Consider the following 25,758-nt stretch of genomic DNA (forward strand, 5'->3'; position numbering starts at 1 on the left):
GCCGCCTTTTGTTCCTCCCGGCCGGCGTGCCCCGGCCCCGCCGCTCAGCCGCAGCCGGATAAACGCCCGGCTGACAACCCGCGCCGTGGAGTTTCTTCAGCTTCTCCAGTCCTGCGGGAGGTAAGCAGACCCCTTGGCCGCCGCGGGGGTCTCCCAGTGCCCCCGCTCCCCTGGGACACCAACTAATAAGGCAGAGAGCTTCAAAAGAGTCTCTCATAGTGAGTGCTTCTTCCTCTGAAAGTTGTCACTGAGTCCTGAGCAGATAAGATGTTTCTTTTATTTCTTAAAGCACTTCTTACTTCTACCAGTCAACCCGCTTTCAGCAATGTTTAGGGTTTTAAGTCTATAGCCAGCCAGCTCCTCCTTGATCTATGAGGACTTTGAAGTTTGAGATATTGTTCAGAAATTCCAGTGACCAACTTTGAGGTGATTTCTTTTTGATACCATCACCGTTTTCATGGATTTGGCTTCCAGAAACAGACTTTCACCAGAAGCCTGCGTACTGACTGACCAAGGATTATTTAGTGTTGCTCGATGCCCCGTCATTTTTCCCAGAATGGTAGCTTAGCCTTATTTCGGTAACCAAGTGATTGGTCTCAGAAATTTCACTTGACCTTTGAACCAGTGACTGTATTGAAGTACATCAGGCAAAGTTCATAAGAAAATTACAAATCAATATATCAACATTTTCAATAAAAAAAACATACATTTTCAACATTTTTGCCAAAAAATTGATTTTTTTTCATGGAAAACACTAATGAGAAAAATAGTTTTCTCAGAGGAGAAAAATCCCATTTTGGGGAAGATGGCTGGTTAGGGTGTGTGGGTGTGTTTGTGTATATGTATATACACGCATATACATATACATACATATACAAATATATCTATATAGATATATATAGATATATAGATATACAGCAAAAGCTATAGATATATAGCTTTTGCAATAGATATATCTATATAGATCTAGATCTAGATATATATACACAGCAAAAGCTCTGTTATCCGGCATCCCCTGGGAATGGGGGATGCCAGTTAATCAAATATGCCGGTTAATCAAATGTGCACCGTCTGGTGCGCTCCCTGGCTTCAGTGTGTCAGGGGTCAGGATGGGGGGCCCCACACAGGCTGCTCTGCTCTACACAAACTACTTTGCTTTGGGCTGTGGGCCAAAGAAGTGAAGGAGAAGAACTCAGCTCGTGGCAGTGAAACTGGAAGTAGGACTTCTGGTTTTGCTTTTGCCGTGTCCCTTGGATGACGGTTAGTGGAACTGTGCAGTTGATAAAGTGTTGGATAACACAGCTTTTGCTGTAGATATATGTATGTGTATGTGTGTATAGATATAGATATATATATATATATCTATATATATACACATATACATATATATATCTATACACAATATATATGTGTGTATATCTATCTATATCTATATAGACACACATATATGTATAGCTATATATATAACCCAGCTGGTACACAGAAGGTACAGCCTCTTCAATTGAAGGGATTCAGTGGGTGTGTGTATGCTGTGGGGAGTGTGGCTGTCTACCTTCAAGCCATCTCACCTCCTTTTCCTACAGAGCTGTTCAGAGAACAAGGACACCCAGTAATATTTAACTATGTACAGGTTTAATGATATAATATGATATAAAACTTATAACCATGAACTTACTTACATATCTATATCTATTTCTATATCTATCGATAGATCGATAGATATACAAGTGTTATTTACAGATATAGGTTCACACAGGCAATAACCCTTTGTTTTTAACCTTAAACTCAGGCACAGGCCTAACTGTCTATGAACTTCTGATTAGTCTGCAGCCTTGGCCCCTCAACAGCGCCCTCCCAGCAGCAGGCAAAGGAGTACTTGATGATAAAGCATGGGTTAGTCTACAAATCAATGACAGAAATATCTGGCAGTGATGGGACAATAATTAAGCATATACTATAAGGTTACACCACATGAAATACACATATATACAGATAACCCATACAATGAATTCAGTTATAAAAACCAGCTTACAGTCCTTTACAATACAACAATAAGAACACAGGGTGACAACAAGAATCCCAACAGCAGGGTTACAACAGGAATCCCGAGTGTAAGGAACCAGACCACAACAATGGCACAGCAGCTGTACCCAAAGAAGAAATCGCAACCCAGGGAAACACCCATTACCTAATAAAACATCACTATCCTCTCCCGGGCTGCTCCACTAGGAGGGGCCTGCAACTATGGCACTACCCTTAATAAACAGGGGCCCTAGACTCCCCTCTGTGCCCAAGGGCAAATTGTCCCCACTCCTCAGGGGCTTCCCCTTGATTCCCCACAGTGAGGAGGTCCCTTCTCCCCTGTGGGAATCCCTTTTCCGGGTAACTCACGACTCCCAGCGTCCTCCCTCACAGGGATGGTCGACCCATCCAGTTGCTGCTCATGGCAGGAAGGTCTGAGTGGCCTTGTGCAGCCACCGGGGCCTATTAGCTCTCTCTCAGACTGCTGTGCACCGCCCTGTGTACTAGGACTTGCTCTGCCTTGTGCAGCTGCAGCATCCTGTCCGCTCTATGGCCCGGTGCATCGATCCATGCACCAATGACCCAGCTCCTGCATCATGCAGGGTTGGGGACCCACGCTGCCTTGTGCAGCCATGGTTACTCGTCAGCTCTATGGCCCTATATACTGATGGCCTAGCTCCTGCCTCATGCAGGGGGTTGGGGATCCACGCTGCCTCATGCAGCTGCTGCAGTCCCTTCCAGCCCTCCACCAGCTCCGTGCACTGCTCCGTGCACTGATGAGGCTGGGCTCCTGCCTCGTGCAGGGTTGGGGTCCTGTGCTGCCTCCTGCAGTCACCAGGGTCCCATCCACCCCCGTTTCCTCCGTGCACCAATCTGTGCACCATCACTCCTGCTTCATGTAGGGCTGGAGACCTGTGCTGCCTCATGCAACAGCCAAGGTCCCATGTGCTCCTGGACCCCCTGTGCACCAACCCATGCACCAACACTCCCTCCATGGCAGGGCTGGGATGCAGCTGCTTGCTGCTCCCTGCTAAGCAGTAGTGTATGCTGGGTGCTTCTGGGGCAACTGCTCCACCCCTCTGATCAGCTCTACCAGCTCTTCATAAGCCCCATCTCCATTGTCCCCTGCTGAAGCCACCCGTGTACTCAAGCACATGAGCTTTTATTCTTTCTGGAGGCTCTGCCCCAGATTGGGAATGGACCAATGATGGAGCCCGAGAGGTTAGCTCCCTCTCAGGTCCTCTTTCTCATCTCATCCCTGGATCAGGGTGCTGCTGCCTTCCTTCTACCTTCCCCTGATTGGCGGGGAAGGAAAACTGTCTCTACCAATGGAGCCTGAGCCCTTTGGGCTCAAGCTAACATTCTGGAGCTGCCGGTGAGCCCACCAGCCAGCCTGCCACATCTATATTTCTATATCTATATCTAAACAGAGACAGAGACAGAGGGACAGAGAGAGTATATATTTGTACCTCATAAACTAAATCATATATGCAGCCCAGGGACTGCACTTGAACAATACGGTAAGATAACACCCTCTCTGCCCTCTGCCTTGCTCTAGACTGCTGGTTGCAGCACTCTTTTACAATAGGACTTGACAACCTATAGCCCTCAGGCTGGATAAGGCTTACAGAGCCATTGGATCTGGCCAATAGAGATAGGGCTTCAGCAATTCACTGGTGGGAAGCCTCAGAAATGTTCTGCGGTGGGTGCTGCACTGCACTTCACTGTAGCCCAGCAGCTAAGCACCCAAGATACAGAAAGCTTACCCATGTACCACCACATCCAAGGGGCAGGGAATGGTAGTGGCAGGGAGAAGCAGCATTAGTGGCTGGGTCCTAGCACCGGTGCACCATCGTAAAAGGTTGCTGCCTGTTTTTTTGAGTGGCAAAAGTTGCAGCATTGAATCCTTTCAGACTGAGGGGACCTAGAAACCAGATCTCTCACTTCCTGAATGAGTACTTTGATGATCTGATTATTATGCAAATGCTGTAGAGTGAAACCATCATAATTGCCTATGTATGTTCAAGTAACACCTGATTCAAATGAATGAAGTGTTGCACTTTTTGCTAAATTTAATGCTGTCAGCAAGACTTAGACATGCTTTGAGTATGTCTATTAGATTGGGCCTTTCTGGGAACTTGGAATTCACTTTCCTCTCCAGTTCCAGTCTAGTTTGCAACAGAGCTTGGCAAAAGTTACAAGCCTTAATCTGAGTCCCTAGGGATCTTGTTGGATCACAATGGAGCTGCCTAATGAATTTAGGTATCTATGAAGCTTTGTACCAACTGAAGCAAGACTCATCTGGATTGCACTTTGTGATTTACTTGCTTATATTTCATCTATGTCCTATTTTGGCACCCAGTTTACTGATTTCTACCTAGCTTTTAGTAACCAATAGAATTGCAGCAGGTGGAGGCCACCTTTAAATCATATAGCAAGCTCCTTTGTTTATATTCAGGCTACCTGAAGTACCCATTCTTCTCCTGGGCTTTTATTTTTGAAATTGCCGTGTTTGTTTACTTTGATGAACTTAGTAAAACATATTTAACATTTAATATTTAATCTTGAGCAAAAAAAAGGCAAGCATCAATATAATAATGACAATTGAACTGAATTTACTGCATCCAAAATGGAGTGGTACCAGTTTGTCTGAGATGCAAAGTAATCCCAGTCAAGGAAAGCCCCAAAAAGGGTCAAGTGAAAAATAACCCACCTATAATTTTCTTTGGGTGGTATTAGGTAATTTTGGAAGGTTTTGAGTAGATAGGACCGTCCATTCTCGAGTTATAAGTGAACATACATACATACATGTAGACCTACATTTCGTTTTGTATATATAGATTTTTACAGCAGGAGCTGAAAGTAGAAGTAGTAGTAGCCACCGTACCATCACCTGCCAGCAGTATTATTTTTCCTTTTACACCTCTGCAATAGCTATGAGTTTGCAGGTTATTTTTTTATTCTGATTCTTGCGTTTAATTGGATATTTTTAGAATGACTCATCATCCATTTATATTTCATAAACCAGATGGAAAAGTAATCAATGTCTCTTATTCTGAGATCATCGTAGTGTGGCTGTTTCTAGTACATATAAATTACTTTGACAGAGGGTCTGAGCCTAACTAAATACATTTGATGACACTAAATTGGATATACCACGAAATGCTGAACTAGTAAAATATGAATGTTATGCAACTGGAGTTACTGCATTTCAAATGAAATTTATAATGTCTACAAATATAATTTCATCCATATTGGTCATGATTTTAGTTTTATTTGTAAAAGCATGACAGAAACAGGACTGAATTATAAGATGAGGGCCCTAAAAGGAATTATGAGGCTACTGTGCTGAATTACAAACAAATTCAAGTCTGGATTCTAGACATGCCAAATTGTAGGTGTTTGGATGAGGGATTTTGGTTGGGAACCATTAGTTTTAAAGCTGGCTGATTATCATGATTATATTTTAAGTTCTAGAACTACTAACATCTTGTTTAGAATGAAACCTGAAACAGCCTATTTAAACATAATTCAAGATTTAATTAGCAAAGCAATGGGTGAGGATATAATCCAAATCCTTTCTTTATTGCTAATGTAAATATGGCCATGTTTATACTTCCGCTTTTTTGTTCCGCTCAGTGGTCCTGGTCAAGTCCAGGACCACTGAAAAGCAACAAACTCTAACCATTCGCTTCCATTCTACCCACCCCTAAAACTGTCAATTCAGCAGTGTAAAAGGTCTTGATCATGGACCCTAGCACAATTCCAATGCCATGTGTGTCTGAATCATTTACATTTCAATACCATTGAACATGTTGAATATTACCTTCCTCTACAAGTACTCCTATTAATGTCAATGTGATAATATGTAAAGTAGGATACTTTCCCCTGTGCCCATGGACAGAAAAAATCAGTATCCTGATTATTAACCTGCCCATGAGATGTGCAGATTTACTTGACACAATGGACTGTTGGCCTGTGCAATCACCTTACATTGAAAAAGAGTTTATCATAAATTGGACTTTTCATGGCAAATTTATACCTATGCCAATACTGTGTGTGTGTGGGGGGGGGTGTACGTATGTTTGTATGTATATAAAGTGTATGTGTACACACACACACACACACACAGAGTATGTATATGTATATGCATATTAATGGAAACTTTCTTAATTTCTTAATTTTTGTTAGTAAAATAAAACTAAAAACATGCTAGTTTGTGAGTTGTGAAGTATCTTAAGCAGTCTAGATAATTAGTGATCTTGGTATTTTGTAGTATTTTTACAACATTTTTCAAGTAGTGTGGTTTAAAATTCTATAATATAACAGGGTAGATCAGAAGTTGGCAATGTTTTGAAGCAATATGCCACAACAACTAAGTCAGGTTGATCCAGCTGTTGCCTCACCTCCCAGCTATGGCACTGGCAAAGGCCCCCACTGCCAGAATGCTGCCAGAGACCTTGCCTCTGGAACACCACCAAAGCCTCATGCCACCCAAACACTACCAAAACCACCTAGCTTCATAGGCTGCATCCAATTGGTCTGTGGGCCATAGGTTGTGAACCTCCAGGTAAAATATGAATTATACATCAGTATTTTAGCATTACCGTATCAGATAGATTCAAAACCTATAGAATTGATAGATGCTTCAAGTTATAGTAAAACAAAGGGAACGCAGCATTTCACTAAATGTTTAAAACACAGACAGTGGGTTCTAACCACGTATCTGATATTAACTTTGACTTAGTGGGGGTAGGCACAACCAGTTAGATAAAATACAAACTGTTAGATAAAATACAAATAGCTGGCAGGCAAAAAGAAGAAAGGAGGCACAATTGTAGGCCTGCTAATGCTGAATTTAAGGGTTTTTTTAATCATGTCTCTTCTATTACTGAAGCTATTTGTAGTTTTCCTAGTATATGTAACAAGTCCTCCAAATCACTTTTCATAGGGAAAGTCATGGAAGAACTATATCAACAGCTTAAAAATGAGTTTGTCTGGCACTGATCAGTATGATTTTTGACTTGCCAATTACTGTATTTACTCAAATATAAGATGACCTTGATTATAAGTTGACTCCCCAATAATTAGATTCTATGTATTGAAAAGTTATACATTTGAGTTTGTCCTGAATTTGTCCCCTTCCCACTGCTACAGCAAGGAAAATAAGTCTGTGGCTACCCTATACCTTCTGTGCCCTCTTCCCTCCAAGTTGTTCCTCCTACAACCCCTTCCTCCCTCCTTACTGTGACACCCTTTTCAGTCTGAGCACATGGAAATGGGGAACAAATATGTAAAAAAAACCCTGACCTTGAAATATAGTACCCAAGGACTTAGTTCACCCCAACATTATGTATTTTACCTTTTTTTGAAACTTTTTTTTTGAGTTTTTGCACAGGTACTCCATAAATATACTCTTTTAAATAGCACTTTAGCACCTGTTTAGAGAGGGAGTACAAATGATGGGAGGGTTGCAAATACACACACACACACACACACCCCTATACCTCTACACTTCTGTTTTGTGACCAATATAGCTCACTTGACAGTCCAACCCAAAGCTTTACAGTTACACTATTATCATTCCTGTTACAATAACCATGCTGCGCATTTGTGTTCCCACCTGTTCACAAATCTGCATGCCCATCACCATCACCTTTACCTGTCAAAATAACATAAAGGACCGTGCAAGTACCCCCTCTCTGTTTGCCCCGCACCCTCTCCCAACTCACCATGTTTCCCCACTCCTTTCATTCATTGTAATCATTGTCGTCATTGTCATCGTCTCTGTTGTTGCCATCATTGTCACTCTCTCCAGTGGTGGTCCTATCCCTGAATAGTCTGTCAGTCCTTTCTCTTCCATATGATCTCTGCCATCTCCTCCCCACCATCCTTAACTATATTTCTGTAGAATCCCTGCATTTCATGCAATCCCATTTTGATGCAGTCCTCGACTGAGGGGTTCATGTGTCTGTTTATGAGCAGGTTCCTGGTTTTCCCCAGAGCATTCCTGAAGCAGGAGATGAACTAGTCAAAACAGGTTATTGAGGTTCCCTGCTGCTAGGTCAGGAGACCAAACACCACCACCTCTCTGGTCAGGGTCTTGACCCCTGTCACCATCTTGAGGAGTATAATTACTCTCCTCTGGTGAAGGGGCAATACCAGAGGAGGTGGTCGATTGTTTCTGCATCCCATCAGAAGGTTTATCTGGGACAATTTGATGGGCCTCTTTACTCCTCACTTTTATCACACCCACAGAAGGAGTGCTTGATAGACTATCTGCCAGTTCAAATCCCTGTACACATTCTGGAGGTCTTTGTGGAAGATTCACTCCCATACGGCCTGAGCACTATCACTGGGTAGTAAGTCCATGGGTGGCAGACTGTCTCTTGACCTTACCATCTCCTGCATTTCAGGACCTTGTAGAACCATGTCTTCTCCATGATCCAGGCACTTGAGCTGGGTGGTATGTAAACCCACCAGTGTCACAGCAGGTTTCCTGAAAAGTATCTTACAAAGCAGGCTATTTTGGATTCTTCTCCAGACACCAATTTGCAGAACATCTGTCATTCCTTGGCCCCCAGTTCATTTGACCATGTACAGTGTGGTTCTTGGAACCTTTTCCCATCTGGTGCCCCAGAAGAAGATGCACTTAGTTCTCTGGATTCTATGGGTAACTTGCTCGGAGGGATGGAAGACCAGTGTGCTGTACAGAAGCACTGGTACCAACACCACCCTCACATGCCACACACTCCCCCCTTTCCCCACTGACAGGTGGCACGCTTGCCATAATACCAGGCTCTGTTTCATTTTGGCATCAGTCTTTTCCCATGCCCTCTATCCAGTCAGCTGTGGGTCAAACTCCACCCTGAGGATTTTTATCACCCCCTCATGGAAACAGAGACACCCAGGGTCACAGGTCCCTGAGGTTACCTGGCGCCAGGTAGGTGCTTTTGCTCATGTTGAGCTTGTCCCCCACCAATGCTCTGTATATTTAAGTATGTTGTAACACTCTTTCCACTGACCACTTGTCCCTGAAGATAGCATTTAGGTCATCCATGTGGGTAAGGACCCTCATTTCATCCTTGTTACTCCCAGGGATCTCTATTCCATCGAATCTGGGGTCCACCTGAGCCGCTGGATTAGTGGTTCCATCATGCAGATAAACAGGATTGGGGAAAGTGGGAAGTCCTGCCAGATGCCTGACTCCAAAGCAAACAGGATGACAGGGACCCATTTACCAACACTCAGCTGTTCATTTTGGTGTACAGTGTCTTTCTCCAGATGATGAAGATTGGGGGAATAGGTGGCATGGTTTCTTTCCTTTCTTCTTTATCTACCCTTTCCAGTTCCTTAGCCAAATCCTTCTCCCCCTTCTGTTTTCTGAGGTCCTCAAACATCTTTCTTAGTACTGTCACATTTTCTTGTGTATGGGTTAGGTTCTCCTTTTCTGAGGGGTCCTCTCCTTCTGCTTCCTCCTTTTCCCGGACTTTTTTGACTCCCTTCTCCTCTGTTCCTGTTGGGGAGGCAGGGGTCAGGCATAGAGGAGGGTGGGGGCTTAGATTTCTGTGTTCGTCTGTTTGTTCTTGCTTTTCCCTATGTTAGCATAGCAATCTTTAAAAACATGCCCCTCTACTCCACACAAACTGCATCACCAGTCCTACTTACAATCGTAAACTTTGTGTCCTTTTTCTTTGCACATGGCACAAATTTTAGTTGTGCATTGTGCCCCTAGGTGCCAGTACATTTATGGCAGAGCGTCAGTTGTCCCTGGTAGAAGATGAAACTCCTGTGGGGTCCCAAGGAGTTTGGGGGTGGGGGAGGGAGTGTTGCACCTTATCTGGGTTCCTGGGCTTGCTTTCCAATATTGCTCTGGCTTTCCAGGCTCCCATCCATAGTCCATGCCTGTCTATAACTTTCCCTACTTTTTCTCAATATCTTCTAAGCCAAAAATGAACATCTGCTCCTCTTATTTTTGCTGTGTACATCTGGACTATAATCAGTTTCTCTCCTCTCCTGCCTCCTCCAACAAATTCAATACCTTTCAGAAGCAGATTTCCTTTGTCTGTTTCCAGCTGCTGCCAGAAATCTAATCTCATCTTAGAGTCTTTGAAGCCCAGTTTAAAATTCACCCCATTTTGTATGCAAAACAGGCCATGCAAATTTCTCAATTTTGCTTTTAGAACATCCTTCATGATCTTGACTATGAAGTCATCTCTCTCCAGGGTCTGCTTTTCTTGATTCCAGGGGCGCATTCTTCACCAGGACCTTCACTGGGAAGTTGATTTTATTTGTCTCCATGCTTTGTGGTCTAGTGACACTGGGGTTCAGGATCTTTGCTCCTCATCATGCCTCATGCAAGGGCCAGCCCAAGTTTCTATATTTGAACTAACAAGAATAGATACCAAACTCAAAATTAAAGCATCTTCCTGATCCAGGGAAAACCACCTTGTTGATCATGTTATCTCCCTGGCCTGGTAAGAGAGAATACAAACCATGTATGATATGAGTCCAAAGCCAAAAGGCTCATGATTCACTATATAGTCATTGGTCTGGGCCCCACTAGAGTCAACAGCATTTCAAGCCATGGTAACCTCACAGTTCAGCTCTGCTCAGTATGTGTGTGTACTCCAGATACCTCTCACAAAATATGAGCTAATTAGCCCCCCAGTCATGACTGGAACTAGGTGTTCTTGTCATGAGTCCTGGGAATCCTACAAAAATATATACACACGAGGCCCTGGGCAACTGGGTTCAGCTTCACCTCATGGAGGGTGGGGTCAAACAAATATACAATAGGCTGAGAAAGTGGCCAACAGAAAAATTCGGAGCAAACCATTTGGGGCCCTGTTTGGTGAAGTTTGCCAGATATTAAAAGATTGTGGAGTAACAGAAATCATCCAAATTAGGAAAGAAAGCCACAGCTCACTTGGGGTATTAAAGAGGAAGTTGACATGTATACCATATAGTGGCTCACCATAACTTGAAAGAGTCAGTGCTGAGGGGAACTGCACTCAGTGGGCATTACCATATATCTTTTTCAAATGGATGACATTAACCTATTCTTGTGGTAGGTGCTCATCAGTGGCATAGATTCTTGGCTAAGATAAAGTGTAGCAGCCCAGTTGTATTGCATTGATTAATGTCCAGAGCACTGGAATGGAGGAGGAGGAGGAGTTCTTGGAGCTTGGAATAGCATAAGTGGCAGTTTTGGAAAGGAAAGGGGACCAAGAGAGGAGAAATAAATTGGAGAGTGTAAATGAAGATTGAGAGTCTGATGGAGAACAGACAAAGGTGAGAAAGGGGGAATGAAAAAAGGTAGGAAAGAAAGGTGTGGTGGGATCTGTGGTTTTGGAGGAGGCTTTACTCGCAACTAGGGAAGAGTCCAGTCATCAGGAAAAACAGAAGAGGAGATCAGTGATTGAAGGGAAGAATAAGACTAGTGGGAGGAATAAGCCAGACCCACAAAGAGAAAGAAGATGGGAAGAAGTGAGAGAGAGAGCAGCAAATAATGTGTGCCTGAGAATAAGTGCAGTTTTAACAGGGGAAGGAGAACAGAGAAGTCAGAAGATGAATAGATATGAATTTATAGAAAGAATATTGTATAGATGTTAAAGTAGAACTTTTGAATGGCCTTTCCTAACTGGAAGTCTTGGCAATTTTAGTATTGGAGCCAAGAAGGTTATGAGGACTTTTGGAAGATGCATGCAGCAGTGGGCGAGAGAGAAGTACTTAAAGGTATAAGATTTATGCAAGAGAAAAGACAAGAGAAGGGCAATAATTATTTGAATGTACATGGAGCTACTTGAGATGGGGGAGATAGAAAAATGGTTGAAGAATTATGTACATAAAGTTATGTATGTTGAGAAGATATACAATAAATATGGTATATGGACAGGATCGTGGAGAGCTCGAGTGGTAATGAGGGCAGACGAGAGGAGTCCCAGTAGGATAACGCATCTACTATCAGTAATCCAAGTAGGGCCACACCAAGGGTTTACAATGTATTTCAGACAGCCTAAACTCTGTAACAAGTGCAGAAAGGAAGGACATCTGGCTGCATACTGCTGGTACACAATATGCTACAGATGTGAAAGGAAAGGGCACAGGATGGCAGAATGGCAAGAAGTACTGAAATGTGTATTTACAGGGAAGAGGGACACTTACAGAAGCCATGGTCCTTCTCAAATAAAGCTAGAGATACAGAGGAGAAGTAGGGACAGGAAAGGGAAAGTTGGGAAGAAGTTGAGTCAGAATGTATGACAGTAGAAGAGATGCCACAAGAGAAGAGCTGGGGAGGAAGAGAGTAGAATTTCAGTAGTCAAAGCAGTACACAAAAGGTTGTTGGCTAGTTGTGTGTTAATGTAGATTCTTGTAGTTGTTTTATTATAAAGAAAGGTTCCTATCAGCTTTTTTGGCACCAGGGCAGGGTGTCAGAGCTTGTTCCAGTCTCTCTCTGAGTGCTGGCCTAGTATTGCAGTACCTCCAGGCCCACAGTTCATTTCCTCCTGTAGCTACAGCACATTAAGGTAGTACCTGTAATTACAGGTACTAAACTTAATGTGCCGTAATCAGTGCTATTACGCATTAGCACTGGTGCATGCTTTTTTGGTGATGCTAATGAACAGTAGACTAATTCTACTGAGCATTAGCATAGGTTTTGCCTGCTGCACTAACACGCAGTAGAATAGACACTGTGCTCAAAGTGTCTTGAGTAGATGTACCCAGGGTTGGTTGTATTTAATCAACTGCATAGGTGGTTTCCATTATTAATCACATGCTGCTTTTAGTAGCAGTTCAAAGACAAAAATTGTATTTAATGCAATTTCCTTGTATGTGAATGTAAGACAAGGGATTTTTTTTCCCCATGTTGATTGGGGAGGAAAGTGTCATCTTATATTTGAGTAAGTATGGTAGTACTGATTTTCCATGAGCAGCAATAAACACTTCTCATGGTTGTCTTAGACAGTCAGTATATATGTGCCTTTTCCATATAGAGTTTTTTTCCCCCTTTATATTTCACAGATGTGTTATTAAGGAAGACTTAGCAGCAGCTATATTCTTTGGCACTCATTCACATAACCACATGATCTATCATTTATTTTATTTTTTTCCATTCTTCTCTTATATGAATTCTTCATTCTTTTTCAGTGACAGCATGCTTAAGTGGCAGAATTCATCATTTGACCCTTTGTAGACAAGAGGTCCAATTCTAAAAACAAGTATTCAGTCACTTTATTTTAGGCATATGACAAGGCTCATTAATGTTAATGAAGTTGCTTCTGTGACACGAATTAAATACTTGCATAACTTTGCAAGAAAGGGATTTACAGTCTTAAAAATGTAAGCGTATGCTAATAGAATTTTATAAGCAGAGTCAGAACCAATATTAGCTCAGGGAAAAAACAAACACCAACAACAAACACAGAAGGGTGTACTTCTAAGGTTGACTTCCAAAATAAGCTCCGCCCTTGTAAACTGCCAGTTTTAGATGATCTTCACACAGAAGAGACAACCGTTTAAAATATGATCCTGTAGGTCTTTGGGCTATACTGTGTTCCATTAGTTTGGCAGCTTTACCATGGGATTTGAATATCTCATGAGCTCTTCTGTACAACTGAGTTTTGACTCTTTCTGCATGAGTGGTGATGCCTCTCAAATGGCCACCTACTCAAAAGATCAAAATGATATGCCACTAACATTAAATTTTACAGACCTGTGACCCACCCTTTCGTTTCTTAATCGACCCATGGAAGAGTTACCAGTATAAACCTCAGACAAATTAAAGATTATCTCCTAAATGAGACAGATGTGGGCATCTTGCACTCTCAGGGCTCTTGCTGATTCAAAATAAGACATCTGTTTAGAACACCAAAAGTACATCTGAAAAATAAAGACATTTTGGCTGTGATTCAGCGAAATGATTCCCATTGTCTTCAACAGATTTGAATTAATCCCTTCTCTATACTCTATCAAAAAATAGAATGGTGGAAAAAATAAGCAAAAAGGTATCTCAGAGGGTCATGTAGTCCAACCCCCTACTCAAGATTCTCTAAGCTATCCTGGCCAAGTGCTTGCCTAACTTGTTCTTTAAAATTTTCCAAGGGTAGAAATTCCACTACTTCTCAAATAATCTGTTCCAGTGCTTAACCACCCCAATAGTTGTGATGTTCTTCCTAATATCCCACCTAAGTTCCTCATTTCAAATTCAGACCATTTCTCCTTTTTCTGTTCCTTTTGGATTCAGGGACTAATATAGCCCCATCTTTTTTACTACTACCCTTCATATATTTCAACACTGCTATTAAATCTCCTTTCAGCCTCCCCTTCCGCAGCCTAAGTAATCACAGTTCTTCCAACGTTCTCATAGGTTGTGTTTCCTAAACTGCTAATAATTTTTTCTGTTCTACTTTAGACTCATGACAATTTTCTACACCTTTGTTGAAGTGTGGTGCTCAAAATGGGACACAATATTCCAGGTTAGGCTTCACCAGTGTTAAAGTGGAAGTATTGAGCCCTTGAGATGAAAGGAGCTATGAAAATACAAAATATTATTACTACATAAGTGACATAGCTGGTGAAAATGGACAATTAACCAAAAACTTGTTTCAAAATTTTGATCAAATATTGATATTTAAAATAGGTTGGACAACTTATTTTCCTGTTTTTTTTCACTCCCAATTTTGAACTGTGAAGGAAAGTATAAGTGTGAAAAAAGGTAAAAAGTAAAAGAAAAAGTCAGTTCTTGGAGTATAGCTGGACAACTGGAAGCAGAATTTCTGGAAGACTTGAAACAAAAAGTCTGTTATGAAATTGTCATTCCAAATGTACAGATTTCACAATTCAGATACTTAAATACAAATAATCCTTACTATTGTTGTGAGGTTTTTTGTTTTGTTTTGTTTTGTTTTGTTTTGTTCTTGGAATGAGACTTCCAAACTTTTTTGTAATTTCATCATTCCAAAACAAAAAAATGAAGAGCTTCTGAAAAGAGTTTTTTTCAGAAGATATCAATTCATCAAAACCTCAGTTTTTTTGTAGACACCTAATAGTTTTGAAAATACTAACACTTTAAGTGGGACTCCAGAATGGATTGTCTAGTCAAAATCCCTGGAATAGCCATTAGGCCAGTAGCTGGCAGAGTTGAATGTTCTAACCACTGGCCTATTAGCAATTCTGAAGTGAATCTGCCTTATAACCGCTCTCTTTTTTATTCATGAAAAATTTTTAAAGGTTTCTGTTTGGTCTTTATACAGAATAGAAACAGCTTTGAAATCTCAGGCCATATACAGAAGTTACACTTATTGCACAGTAGGCGAGCAGAAAGTGCTTTTACAGTCGTAACCAAACAGATGGTCAAAACACATAGAGCACTGTAAAAATGGTGGATCCCACTCTAAGATAACCCTGGATGGATGTGGTATCAAACTTCAGCACTGTAAGAGTGCCATAACAAATGTGTACCAGATCCCATTGCGCCTCATGTTAGGTTGCATTCCTCTGGCAACCCATGTTGCTTTGTGGCACCCCAATCAAGGGGCAACAGGTTAGCTTTGGCCAGAGTTCACGTGGTCTGCCCAAGTAGTGGGCCAACCCCACCCCTTGGGCTGTCACTGACAAGTCAGCAAAGTGTCTGTTTCCAACCACTGCCCTTGTTCCCTCCAGTCAGCTATAAACCATTGTCTTTTATTATCACTTAGTGTGTGGATTCCATGTACCCTGTCTGGGCATTTGTAAAGATTGCAGCTTTCAATTAAGTGCTGTTTACTGGGCACCGCATTCACAGAGGGGGCTGTCCAACATGTTCTTCTTGTATAGTGTTGTTTTGAAGTGTCCATATCCAGATCTCAGTCTATTCAGCTTGACCCATGCTTCTTTATCAAGATTGTACCCAATGGGGGACACATTTGATGTTGGTATAAAATGCTGTAGGAACAGATTTCATACTAGATTACTCTGAATGATCATTTCTTTTCCATTCACCCCACCCCTTATCTAAAGTCAGTGAAACACACAAGGCCACAGACACAGCCTACCAAGCTCTCTGCAGACCCAGAAACCTGGCAGCAAGGGAAAAGGTTAGGGTTTGTCTTCTTATGTCACTTGGTTTAATGTCATAGAGTGCAGGGAATACATCTGTGTGGGTGTGGGCCTAAGGCACATTAAGGCAATTTAGGCATGTGTTTATATGTGGATGCCTTAAGGTGCTTTAACACAGATCACTGGGCTGCCTTCCCTGGTCAGCACTCTAGACAGCCCCCGGAAGCCCGCTGCAGTGTAGCCAGGCAGTGCAGCCCAGCACCAGCTGAAGGGGTGGGAGCCTCCAGCCCCCCTAGATGCAGTTAGCCTGGCACCAGCCCCAGCTCTAACCTCCTCCCCACGTTCCTGCCTCCCCAGTGTCAGACAAAAGTGGGCTGGAACTAAGCCCACAGGGCCCTGCGCTGCCACTCGGTGCTGCCAACAAGAAGTGGTGGGTGCTGTTCTGCAAGTATAGATGCAGGAGTGGCAGTTCTTGCAGCAGCAATCCTTGGCAGGTTTGCTGGCTGGCAATGCAGTCCTGTGGGGCAGGATCCTTTACTGCATGCCTGGGATTCAGGTGCCCTTAGAAGCCTGTGCAGGAGCTCCCTCCCAGGACAGCAGGTAGGCTGGGACTGTATCTTCCCCAGTATGCGGCCTGGCTTTCCCAGCTCCACCCACCTCTATCCTGAGTGGCTGCCTGGCCTCTGTGATGGACATGCCCATGGGAGAGGCTACATCAGCTCCTAGGGGCTCTGCACGGCTCAGACCCACCAGGCTGGGCACAATGCAGCCAGGGCTCAACCTTGGATCAGGATGGCAAAGGAGAGAGCCAAGTCCCTGGCCACATCGCTTTTTTTAAATTTTGCACACAAGAAGTTTGGGAGCTGCCAAGTTTAGTTAAACTGAGGGGCAGCAGTTTCTCATGCAGCATTTCCCCTGCCACCCCAAAGTTTCATGCTGAGCCCCCTGTGGCTGCTGACCCTCTCCCCAACCTCAATGGCATAACCACCCAGTGCAGGCAGGGTCTACTCCCACTCTCTTAATGTTAACTGAGAAGGCGGTTCCAAGTTCCAGAGCAGGCAGTGTTGCACAGTTTTTGCCTTTTAAAATGCACTAAAAGTTTAGCAGATTCAACATTTGATTAAAACTAGGCATATCTCTTCCTTATGCCACATCCCCTCGGTATGTGTCCCTGTGGGGTTGAGAGAGAGGGGAAGGAGGATAGTGCCCAGGCAGCCTGGATTGTGGGCAGTGGTGCCCATGATTCAGGGTCAAAGGAGTCCATGGCAGGAGACCCATGGCCTAAAGTGTGCACATGAAGTTCTCCAGCAATACTCATCCAGGGAGGGCGCCTGGTCCATGCAGGTGAAGAAGCAATCAGCCAGGATTTCACAGTTCTGGACAGTCTGCCATGGTGCGGGGCTGGGGCCACACACATTGGCAAGGAGCTCGCTCTCTCCCCCATCCCCATGCCACATAAGCCTGCAGTACCAGGCTTGGTTCCATGCTTGAAGTGCTCCTTCTGGTGGTCGATCTGCTTCATATAGGGCCTCATGAAGAGGACTGGGGGACTGATGATGTCACTGGTGATGAGATCAGGGACCCTAGGAGTGTAGCATGCACCCTCCATCAGCTTGGGGAACAGGGAATTGTGTAAGAGGTAGGCATTCATCAGTTGCATGAAAGTTGGTGCTCCAGTTGCATCCCAGAAACCGGGGGGGGGGGGGGGTGTGTGCACACGCGCACACACACACACACCATCCTGAATACTCTCTCATACACACATGGACACAGAACACAGGACACATTCTGGGAGGCATGCAAGAGGCCCCTCTACCTGCTAACCCAAAAGGGCTAATGTGTTCTGCTTTCTCCTGACCTAAACAGGGGTGCTTAGAGTAAAGCTAAAAAGTTAGAGCACTTCTACCATGGGTTTCTTGAACGCTTGTACTTAGCCTCAAAGACTATTCATGACAGGGAAATCGTTTGCCTGCCAGCTCTGGTCTGAGTATGCAAATAGTGGTGCATAGATGGTCTAAAAGAGTTTTGTCTTGTTTTGTTTTTTCACTTCTAATGTATAGTTTCAGAGTGTTATTGCTACTTTCTTCTGTATTTTTGCCAATTTATTATTTTTGTTATATTGCTTTGTGGCAGGAGTGGCTGTCTGTACTTCACGCCATGTTATTACAGATCATTACTGGGCCTTAATATGTAAGTGGTTAAAATATTTAAAATAAGGTCTTGTCATAAGAACTGTTTTTCTGCTTTTCCATTGCATGTGTTTGTCAAATATTTTCCTTGCCCTCTTCCTCTCATCTAGCCTATGCAGTGAGTTTCTTTCTCCATCAGTACTGATTCTCCATCCTACTTGGCCAAACACTATATGGTTTTTAATTTTTTTCTCTTTTTCTTCAAGTGAAAACATTCATTCTATGCTATTACTTTCTCCTATTACTCCTTGAAAAGTCCAGGAAATACTACTAATTTCTTCCCTAAATACACACAGAGAACCTACGTGCCTCTGTTGACCACAGATGACAATCCCAAAAATGTAATGATGACAATATCAGGCCATTTAGTTTCCTATCATCTTTCTATGACAGTTCAGATAGAGAAAAAATTACCAACTTTCTCCCACCAGAGCAACACACAGAATTTATAAGACAAGGCTTACTGACTGCCAGACTTCATTTTCTCCTACAGCTTGAAGGAACTTTGACTGTAAGTTAGGCTTTTTCATTCTTTTCTCTTTCTATGAGGTTTACTTTAGGTTCCTGAACACAGAGACCTCTGACTTGTCAGTTGGTGTTCTGTTTTTTGTACTCTTTTGTTCATTTTGGGCTATCAACCTGACTGATACTACTATACACAAAGGACTACACCAGGGTCTATTCATCCACCCCATTCCTGCATTGAGGGAGTGGCAGTAATGAGAAACATGAGTGAGATAGGTCCTTCAGGGAGATTGACTTATTCCTACTTTTACCCCCTTCCTTGGGACTACCAAAATTTATATAGTGCAATAGTTGTCTGCTATTCATTACTATGAGCTAGATTTTATCCTAGCCATATGTTGCTGAACACATCATTGAGGGGTTGCAGAAGGACTTCCCATTTTTGAGGAAAGGATTTTTGGTTATACATTTTTGGACCTACTGCATGGTTAGAAGAGCTGTTAGACCAGCTTTTGAACACCAGATGCCCTCCTTCACATTCCAACTTCCCATTTTTATGTATTCCTACACAGGACTTACCTGGAATGAGAGTTAAGTCACACTGACATGGAGGAAGAGGGAGAGCAGGGTCCAAGGGGCTCTGTAACAGGGGGCCTGCTTGGGGCTGATGTTGCCGTGGCCCGCCCACCTGTTCCTGGGCCAACTGCCCGCGTTCTTGCCCACCACGCCTTGTTGCTATAATTAATTAGTAGTTATTAATAAGTGGGAAACTGCCCATTTCCTGCCCCAATGCCAGGGGGCACTATCTGAGGCTCCTTTCCTCCCCTACAATCGCAGCCCAAGCCTCGCAGATGCCATCTATGCTCTCAATCACCAGCCCCTTGCTCTGGGCCCCAGAATCCTATTATTGAACCCCACCTGGATTCCTCTCTTCAGGCAGACTCTTCCACCATCATACCGGGCAACATAGCTCCCTGAACTGATCTCCCTTCGGGTGTGATCCCCCACTGGGCTCTCTAGCCCTGGCCCACCTCCAGGCCAGTCAGAACCCCAGGCCCTCAGCTCTTGGGCATTCCTCATGGTGGGCCCCGGCCCTTTAACCCTTCCGGTCCTGGCCCAGCATGGGCCAGTCAGGGGGAGTTCAGACAGGTTTTGAGTCTATGGCCCTTTTTCTTTCTCTGAGGGTCTACCCTCTGGGCCCTCCAACAAAGGGAGGGCCCACTAAGTTGTGGGGACTAGGAGTTAAGGCACCCTGACCCACCTTTCATTATGGTGGTAACTGGCCTGGCACTTCCTGGGGTCTCCCATGCCACTGAGAGCCCCACCAGGCCAACCACTCCTGGCAGGGTGCAGTTTCAGGTCATGCCCAGGACCAGGAGCCTCCTTACCATCCCCTACAACTCCTCCCTTACCTCCAGATGATATCAGCAACTCTCCAGCCAGGTGATATTGTTGCCTGGCCCCAGCATCAGAACTGCTCTGTTTATATGGGCAGCCCTGAATCTAAAATGGCTGCCCTAATCAGGCACCTGCTGGCTGCTGCCTTCTGGCCCTTAAAGTGGCAGGCACCAACAGTGCCCTGCCACAGGCTGCCATCTCCCTGGCCAGTTGGAGGAGCCAGGGACAAAGACTGAGTGGCCCTAATTTCCATCCCCTGCCACGTGCACAGTGGAGCTGAGCAGGAGCACAAGGAAGTGAAATGTACTCTATAAAGAGCTAGTACAGAGCAAAGGAAGCCAAGATGTGCCTGGAGCTGTTCAGCTATGTGTTGCCCCTTAAACCAAGCCAGGGACAGATCCAGGAGGGTGCATCAGTGTAGTCACACCCCTCTTTTGCTGTGTGGTACATGCACATTAAGCTCTCTAAGCTCACCAGAATGCAGCTCCTGAAGAACCATTGACTGTGCCATGAACTCTGAGCTCACCACCAGATCAGAGGGAGATTTGGCTGCAGCCCCTACTATCATGCAGCTTCAGAGCCTGGGAGGTAAGCACCACTGCTGACACTCATCCCCTCTCTTCCCCTGCTGCTGAAATCAGCAGGTGGGAGGGGACTTGAAGAAGGAAGGAAGGAAAGAAGGAAGGGCAAATGGTGTCAGTGTTCACCTCTGGGCACCACATCTGTGCAAAAGCAGGGACCCTGGTCAGAGTCTTCATTAACCAGCTGATGAGCTCAGCACTCACAGCACATGCAGGACTCCAGAAGGAGCTGTGGTGACATGCCAGTGAGCTCAGAGAGCTCCCTGTGTATGCGCCACGCAGCTGAAGTAGAGTGGCCGCAACTTCCCCTCACTAGATCCACCCATGAACCAAGCCAGGTATAAAAGGCCAAATGTTTAGATGAGGTAAATCAGCATTGCTCCATGGAGATCTAAGGAGTTAAACCAATTTACACCAGTTTATGAGCTGGCCCTAACTCTCAATCTAGCCTTTCTATTTTGCTAGTTGGCAAGGTATTTCTTTCTCCGTTTTGCAGTGTGGTATTTGTTATGTTTGTTTATTAGAAGACATTTTCTTGAACACATGGGATAAAGTGATGAGGGAAGGAATTGTTTGAAAAAAATGTTTTCATCTGACAGTTGTGTGGGAGATGGGTGAAGATTTTATAAACCACAATGCCATATGGATTTGCTTATAATGCAAGAATAGTAATTCATATGTACATTTTACAGTCTATGTTCTTAAGACTAAAGCAGCCTTCTTCTAAATCCTGACATGCCCTTTTTCCCTAGAAGAAAAGAACCTAAATATTTGGTAAGTGGTGTAATGTAGTGTTAAAATGATAAAAAATCATATTCTGCTAAAACTGTGCTTTGCTGCCCTCTTGTTTCTTTTGGCTCAAGTAAGGACAGAAAAAATGGAAAAGAAGACTTAATGAAAGTGGGGGGTGATGGTGCCAGACATAGGGTGTGACCTGTCAAAATACTGATCTCTGGAGAAAGCTGTAAGACTCTTAACCCTGTTTGTAGCTTTTTACTTAAGTGTCACACAGAATTTTGTAGAGGCAAGCAGTCACTGAGCCATAACAAATTGGCTAGGCCATCAATCCTTTAAGACAAAACATTTTCCAACCATTTCTGGACAAAAGCTCTCCTTTTTCACTGCAGCATATGTTCTTTTACATGGTGCATCTATCAATCTGTTGATCTGTTATTCTATTAATCTACCTAACTACTACCCATTGACTTACCTACCTTTTGTGGTTTTATAGGATGATCATCTCGTACTCGGCCTTGGTGAGGCCGCAGCTGGAGTACTGCATCCAGTTTTGGGCTCCACAATTCAAAAAGGATGTGGAGAAGCTTGAGAGAGTGCAGAGAAGAGCCATGCGCATGATCAGAGCTCAGGGAAGCAGACCCTACGACGACAGGCTGAGAGCCCTGGGGCTCTTTAGCCTGGAAAAGCGCAGGCTCAGGGGTGATCTGGTGGCCACCTATAAGTTTATCAGGGGTGACCACTAGTATCTGGGGGAACGTTTGTTCATCAGAGCGCCCCAAGGGATGACTACTAGGTCGAATGGTCATAAACTACTACAAGACCGTTTCAGGCTGGACATAAGGAAGAATTTCTTTACTGTCCGAGCCCCCAAGGTCTGGAACAGCCTGCCACCGGAGGTGGTTCAAGCGCCCACATTGAACACCTTCAAGAGCAAACTGGATGCTTATCTTGCTGGGATCCTATGACCCCAGCTGACTTCCTGCCTTTTGGGCAGGGGGCTGGACTCGATGATCTTCCGAGGTCCCTTCCAGCCCTAATGTCTATGACATCTATGACATCTCCATGATAGCTGAGTGGCCACGTAAAGGATCATGCTAAAATCAAAACATAGAGTGAAAAAACTTCAAATCAGTCTGGGTGCTGATAATTAAACTGTAAATGAAATTGCATGGCAAAGTGTATTGTATCTATAGTGGCTGCCTCCAAATTAATAAATATGCATCAAAAGGGAGACTTAAAATAGACTGAAATGCTATTACATTATTTTTAGACTACTAAGAAGAAAATGGAAGGACCCCGTAGTAATTTTGAGGGATTTTTTTATTTTTCTTCTCCTTTTTAAACATCCTGCATTAAAACTACGTTGTCATGTATCCATTAGAAAATAACTACTTCTTTCTATTAGCTTTGAAGAAAAGTTGCTTGACTAACCCCATTTGTTTTAATGGAGTTCACTCTTTTGGGAAAAATGAAAAATAAATATTTAAACTAGCAACTTAGCCAGCTGTTATGAAAAGAAAATGATTATAGACTATGCCCAAGATAAAACGAAACACCTATGTCATCCACGCCTATTTTAAACTGTCATTTACTTTGATTTATAGCTGTGGTTTTGAAATATTTTGATGAAGAAAATGTAATTTGCTCCAAAATTTACAATGGCACAGATGTCAAAGCCAATAAATATCATGTCTTGTGCTCAGACAAAAAACCACACATACCAAAAGGGGTTTGCTTTCCGTATTGATTGAGTTTATCCAGGAAAGAGACAGTTCATAAAAACACTCAAAGGGGAAAAGGATATTTTACTAGTAGCAGCTTCTAGGTTTTATCACATTGAATACCAATTAGAAAAGAGCATGCACAAGGCATCTGCTATGGGTACAAAGATCCTCACTAATTCCTGGTATGGTGCACCATACTCTATACAAGAAGAGTTATGATACACCTTTATCAATCACCGTCTGCATTGCTAGGCCTCCTTGACTAATGAAGTCAAACTCATATGCAAGATACTGAAGTCTTACATCTCTGGGTGAGTGTCCCAAAGACTCATTGGAAGCTTTTCTCCTATGCCTGAAGAAGGGTGCTTGTGTTCAAAAGCTTGCAAATAAAGATTTTTTTTTTGCAAAAATATAGTTGGTCTAATAAAAGATATCACCTCTACCACGAGTTCTGATTCCTTTTGCCTCTAGACCAATATGGCTACAACCTGAATACCTGATGCATGGAAGATATCGAATTTTAGCTGATTTTTAGAATTAAATCTTCATAATTTTACTAGGAGGAAGCTAGTTTTACTACCTGAAACCTGAGACCCTACTCCTGACTTTGTTCGCAGTAATTTGCATTATCGCAGAGCCTAGGGATACTTCACCACATAAGAAATTCCTGCCCAGAAGAGCATCTTTTTACTCTTCTGTGAAACATGAAACATCATAACCAGAAGGAAATATAACTACATCCTGCTTGCCACCAAACAACTTTAAGGTAAACAAACTATTCCAACCTTTCTCTGAGCCTAATCTGCATACAATGAACTGTTCCAAACAGGAAATTTTACCACACCGTCAACTCTTGATGAAATACTAAGTTGCATTTCTATCTAGGAGAACTTTTACTCTTTTCTCCTATGCCTAAAGAAAGGTGCGTGTGCACAAAAGCTTGCAAATCATTTTATTTTTATTTTTTTGCAAAAATCCTGTTGGTGTAGCTTGAGTTCTGATTCCTTTTGCCTCTAGACCAATATGGCTACAACCTGGCTACCAAAGACTTATTATCCTTTTTTTATTGGGTAAATAGAGGATTATCAGTGATTTTTGAAGAAATAAAGCTACAGTAGAGCCTTAAAAGACTAGATGGCTCACCAGCCTGCTAACTGAATTTACTGGTTTTCATATCTAAGGCACTGATTCAACTAGATCTCAGATTAACACTACAAAGAGGTCACCATTTTCTGACACTTCTTCACTGAGCTGCCTTTGGGAGAAGAGTTAGCCATCACAGTCTGAGCAAGTAGCTACCTGACAACTGATATCCAATTTGTAAGGAAGGATAAGGCAATTTGAATGAAACAGGAGCTCAAATTTATTACCACATTTGAACCAAACGTTGCCTTATGACACCAGAATGTTTGCATAAGCATTATTATCTTCCTGGTTCCAGGCAGCACTGTAACAAAAAGTGAAAGCAATGCCACAAGATGATCTGTTCTTACTATATTTTCAGATGCTTGCAAATCAGCATCTATTAGGTCTATTCAAGACCACTCAAGTAATTATGTAGCCTCCCTCTGCCTTGTATCTGAACTTCCTCCAGCTAGACATTGTCTGTGGCTGCAGCAGATAGGACTAGGAGCAATGATCTGAAATTGAAGCAGGGGAAAGTTTGCAGTTGTTCTTAGTTCCTGTGAGATTTTTCCCAATCTCTGACCAGTCATGAAAAAGTTCTGTTTCATGCAAAGATGGGCTTTATCCTGTCTGGGAGCAGTTTCATTATGCCTGAAGAATGATGATGGTCCTTGTATCAGAATTTAAAGGGATCTTGGAGTTGCCTTTGGTCCAGGCACTTGAATCCATTGAAAATGAAGAATGAGGTTTTAAACTTGATTTGATATTCAATGGGTGCATCTATACAAGATGCTTTACTGTGAAGTATTGTAGTTTACTGTGCAATAAGCATCCATGTCTACATGTATCCATTCTTACAGCGCGGTAAATGTCACTACTTGTGAGTAAATTTGCTACCTGCAAACGCAAGTAGCAAATTTCCTCATGAGTAATTACTGCATAATAATGCACATGTAGATGGCAACTGGGAGCAAATTTGCTCTCAGTCAGCCCTGCCCCTAGGGAACCAGCCTGAGCTTAGCTCCAGAGCCCCGGGACTGGGTAGCCACAACCACAGGCCCTTTAAAAGCCTGCAGGCATTTTGGGCCCTGGGGCACAAAAGCAGAGAGCCTGGGGGGGGGGGAGGGGCTTTTGGCCTCTGATGCCCCTGCATAGGCTGTAGGAAACCTGTACCAGCCTGCTTGCACCTCAATTGAAGCTCAGGGTCCCATGCCAGGTACGCAGGTGTGCCCAGAGCACCATGGCAATCTACAGCAGCAGGGCGTAGTAAGGCAAGCACCCCTGAGTCCACACAAACAGCTCCTTGTGCAGTACCCGGCACACATGAAACAGGGGCATACTTGGGGTGCAGCACTGGCATGGAGGGGGGGGCTGGCCCCGGGGCCTCTCCCTAGAGAGGCCCCCTGTGAGGAACATGGGGGTGCAGACAGCTCTTTGTCCCAGTCATCTAGGAGCCCTGCAACCCCCAAGCTGGGC

The 25,758-nt window shown here is 43.5% G+C and overlaps 1 long non-coding RNA gene across 1 annotated transcript; it reads right to left on the reverse strand.

The window, feature by feature from the left end:
* Nucleotides 1-13,095: 13,095 nt before the first annotated feature.
* Nucleotides 13,096-20,208, reverse strand: LOC132244111 (uncharacterized). The gene is made up of 3 exons (XR_009455720.1): nt 20,129-20,208; nt 19,296-19,451; nt 13,096-15,948 (listed from the first exon to the last, which is right to left on the reverse strand). It is a non-coding gene; the product is annotated as an uncharacterized LOC132244111 (long non-coding RNA).
* Nucleotides 20,209-25,758: the final 5,550 nt, after the last annotated feature.

The sequence above is a fragment of the Alligator mississippiensis genome, chromosome 1 (assembly GCF_030867095.1).
Source record: "Alligator mississippiensis isolate rAllMis1 chromosome 1, rAllMis1, whole genome shotgun sequence".
Classification (NCBI taxonomy): domain Eukaryota; kingdom Metazoa; phylum Chordata; order Crocodylia; family Alligatoridae; genus Alligator; species Alligator mississippiensis.